Genomic DNA, 4388 nt, shown 5'->3' with positions numbered 1-4388 from the left:
GGGCCCGGCGGGGCGGGGGCCGGGGCCGGAGGAGGGGAGGGGTGGGGTGCGCGCTCTCACCCCAACCGCCGCTGCACCAACTGCCGGGGCGGCCGGGCCGCGCGCGCTACACGTCATCCGCGGGGCGGGGCTGGCGCCGCGTCGGCCCGAGGGGGCGGGGCTCCGCGGGAGGCCGGGCGCGGCCAGGGGCGGGGCCGCCGTGCGTCATCCGGCGCCGGCGGAGGAAAGCCGTTACGTCAACACGCGGCGCCGCGCGGACGGTGCGGTCGCCAATGGGAAAGTGCGGGCGGAGGGCGGGGAGAAGCGGCCGGCCCAGGCGGGATTTGCAGGGCGGGTCCCAGAGGAAAGGGAGGGGTTCGAGGAGACTGACTGGCGGTCCGTAATTAACAGCGAGCATTGCTGTTGCTCTTCGCGGCTCACAAAGCGCTTTCTTGCTGGCGCCCCACGATAGGGGTCGTGCGGTAGATATTGGGGTCCCGTTTCGCAGACAAAGAATCTAGGCCCAGAAAAGTTAACTCAGTCAAGGTCATGCGGCTAGAATGGGAAACCGGCTGAACTGGGACTCACACCAGTCCTGATTGAGAATTCCGGACTCGAAGAAAAATGGGAAACAGAAGGGGAGGGCGTCAGCCTAAGTGATAAAGTGGTCTCGAATAGGAAAAACTGTCTTGGGACATGGAAGAGTACGCATAGCCTCCAACAGGAAGTGCAAAGCATTCTGGAGGAGGGGAAAACTGGAACGCCGCTTCTAGCAATTTCCCAGACACTGAGTTTGTCTGCTGCCCATGGCCAACTTGAGAAAGTGGCAATTCCTGGCTCCGTCCACCCCCACCGCCACTCCCAAGTCTTGAAGCGGGCGAAGGGGGCAAGTGGGAGGTTGAGGAGTTGAGAAGGAAAGGAGTGGAGTCACTGGGATGAATAAGTCCCATGACAAGTGAGGTCGCCGCCGCCCGGAGAGAGTCACGTGTGGGGAATGACACAACACCCAAGCCTAGGGCAGGCTGAGTCAAGGATCGCTTCCTGGTGTTCTCATCTAGCGTCCGCAAGTGGGACGGAAGACAGTCTCAAAAGTCCCTTCTCTCTACCGCAGGTGACTCAGGAGTTCTCTGTCCCCGACTCACGAATAGGGAAAGACTGGTCTTGGATAAACAAAGGTTTAGTGGGAGAATTGACCACCTCCCGGGATTATAAATATCCTCAACTTGGTGTTTACAAGTCCAAGATTTTCCCACCAAGCAAGAACTAGTCCCCCAAAATCTCCCACGGATGACCCTCCTGGTGACCCACAAAAACAGTAAGACTTGCCAATAAACTCAGAAGGGCAATGATGAAAACACTAAGTCTTATGAAGTATCAGATGAGACTGAATCTGTGGCCTGTGCTGTCTCTTTCTCTCCCTCACCCCACATCCATCCTTATGTTGTTTCTGTATATACGAGTATCTGGGTTATAGGAATGTCAACTAGCTGGCTGGGTGTGAGCCACAAATGCCCTTTCTCTTCTTAACCTCACTTTTGAAAACCAGAAAATATTTGTCTGCCTCCCAAGTAGCTGTGACTATAGGCGTGGGTTACCACACCTGGCTACTTTTTGTGTTTTTTTTTTTAAGCTGGAGTCTCACTCTGTCACCCAGGCTAGATGGCAGTGGGACACTCCCGGCCACTGCAGCCTGGACCTGCTGGACTCAAGTGATCCTTCTATCTCAGCTTTCCAAGTACCTGGAACTATAGGTGCACGCCACCATGCCCAGCTAACTTTTTGGTTTATTATAGAGACGAGATCTCATTAAGTTGCCCAGGCTGGTCTCAAATCCCTGGGCTCAGGCAATCCTCTCACCTCAACCTCCCAAAGTACTGGTATTACTGGCATAAGCCACCGTGCCTGGCTACTTTTTGTAGACACAAAATTCTAGTCCCAAACTCCTGGCCACAAGTAATATTCCCACCTTGGCCTCCCTAAGTGCTGGAATTACAGGCATGAGCCACCTCACCAGGCTGAGTCTGTTCCTTTCTGTTCCTGAGGGCTGTCACTCAGGCAATCAACCTTATATAAGTGCCTCTAATTTACTGAGACTCAGAAGAACAGGAAAACTTAGAGCAAGGCTTTACTTTTTCTTACCACAGTATTGTCATACACATCAGAAAATTAGGAGAAAAAAATGTTGGTTTTCAGGCGTGAGATTATAATTAAATGTTCTTCAAAATAAGTATGTTTCTTTTTTTTTTTTTTTAAGCAGGATTTATTGAGAGGACAGAAAAGCTCCCACAATGGGAGGGGACCTGAAGGGGTTGCCCAAGTATGTTTCTTCAGGTATAAGTTCAACATAGAAAAATAAGATATATATACTTCTGTCTTGATTTTTAAGCTTCTGGTAGCTACTAAATATCACATTTAATTGTTTAAAATAAAATTCAGGTAAATATCTATTAACTGATAAATGAATATAAAAAATGTAGAATAAGCATGCAATGGACTATTATTCGGCAATGAAAAGAAAGTACATGTTACAGCATGGATGAACCTTGAAAACATGCTAAATGAAAGAAGCCAGTCACAAAGAACTACATAGTGTCTGATTCCATTCACATGAAATGTCCAGAATAGCCAAATTCATAGAGACAGAAAGTAAATTAGTGGTTGCCTGGGGTTGGGGGGCATGAGAAGGTGGGATGAGGGGAAATGGGAGTGACTGCTAGTGGGTATGGGGTTTCTTTTGGGGTTAATGAAAATGTCCTAAAAGTGATTATAGTGATGAATACACAATTCTGTAAATACACTAAAAAGCATTGAATATAACATGGGAAATGGGTAATTGTATGGCATGTGAATTATGTCTCAAAAGGATTCTTGCAGTTCTAGAATCTTATGATTCTCCTTTTTATATATATATAAAACTTTATTTTATTATAAGAATGTGGGGTACAGGTCAGGATTAGGTATACAAGTAGTCTACGTGCAGGTAAAGTTTGGGCCTCCAACTGGTCCTCACTTCTGGTTTAGGACCAGGTATCTTTTGTGTTGTTTCTATGATTCTCTTGTAGGTAGGAGTGATAGCAGGAGACAGGACCTTGAAATCGAGTCCCATTAGTGAACTCTTAATTATGTAGGAGGTAATACTCAACTGGCTGGAAAGATTCCCAACATCTACCTCTATCCCACAAGGACTGAGATTATCACTAAAGACTAAGATTTCTTTTTTCTGTCACCCAGGATGGAGGGCAGTAGCACGCTCATGGCCACTGCAGCCTCTACCTGCTGGGCTCAGGAGATCCTTCTGCCTCATCCTTCCAAGTAGCTGGAACGGCAGTCCTCTCACCTCGGCCTCCCAATATGCTGGGATTATAGGCTTGAGCCACCATGCCAGGCCTGAGCCTGGCTTTAAAAAATAAGATTGAAGCCGGGCTCGGTGGCTCAGCCTGTAATCCCGCGCCTTAGGGAGGCTGAGGTGAGTGGATTGCCTGAGCCCGCGGGTTCGAGACCCGCCTGGGCAGCTTGACCTCATCTCTACAATAAATAAAAAAATCAGCTGGGCGTGGTAGCGCATGCCTGTACTTCTGGCTACTTGGAAGGATGAGGCAGAAGGATCGCCGGAGTTCAGCAGGTCAAGGCTGCGGTGGCCGGGAGCGGCCACTGCACTCCAGTCTGGGCAACAGAGTGAGACTCCAACTCAAAAAAAAAAAAAGAAAAAGAAGATTGTTAGGGAAAAATAGATCACCTCGTGGACTTTAGAGTAAGTGTTTACTTGTGATGTCTAAAGGGAAGGAAATACCATTTCAAGAGATTCTTTGGTCTTGCAAAAATAGGGAGGACAGTCATGGGGGCATCAGTGGGAGGAGTTATGAGGGCAGGAAGGGAGGAGTTTCTTCCTAGGGACAATAACTATAATCAATGGAAAGATGAAATTACTAGTACTGTTGTTTGTCCAGCCTTCTGGAACGTTTACAGTTATTTCTATGTGAATCAATTTTGCTGGTTTCACAAACTACATTTTCCCCCCTGGAGAGAGTCACTGAAAAAGGAAGAGAAGACAGGGCTCCCAGGGCACACGGCCTGGTTATGAAATGATCAGTGATTCATTTCTCCATACAAACTAGAACATGCTTGGTGAGGCAGTCTAGCTATGGAATTCCAGGGTCTTGAAAAGTGCCAGAATATTTTTCTGAGTCCTCAGTTTTTTTCTTTGAAAGCCTTTAAATGTGCCAAAACAAGATGGGTAAATGTAGATGGGTTGAAGTTAGAAGGTCTCCAGACAAGAACAATTCTGTTTTACTCCTTGCCCTGCAAAAGCTTCAGTCTAACAGGGATTGCCTCTGAGGCTGAACATGTGGTTGAAGCAGGAATCTCAATATCTGAGGCTGTTTTCTTTTGTTTTTGACTCAGAATCTCAC

Source organism: Carlito syrichta, unplaced genomic scaffold (assembly GCF_000164805.1).
Source record: "Carlito syrichta isolate Samal-C Ts95f unplaced genomic scaffold, Tarsius_syrichta-2.0.1 Scaffold304743, whole genome shotgun sequence".
NCBI classification, from domain to species: Eukaryota; Metazoa; Chordata; class Mammalia; order Primates; family Tarsiidae; genus Carlito; species Carlito syrichta.
Note: the sequence above shows the minus strand (reverse complement) of the source record.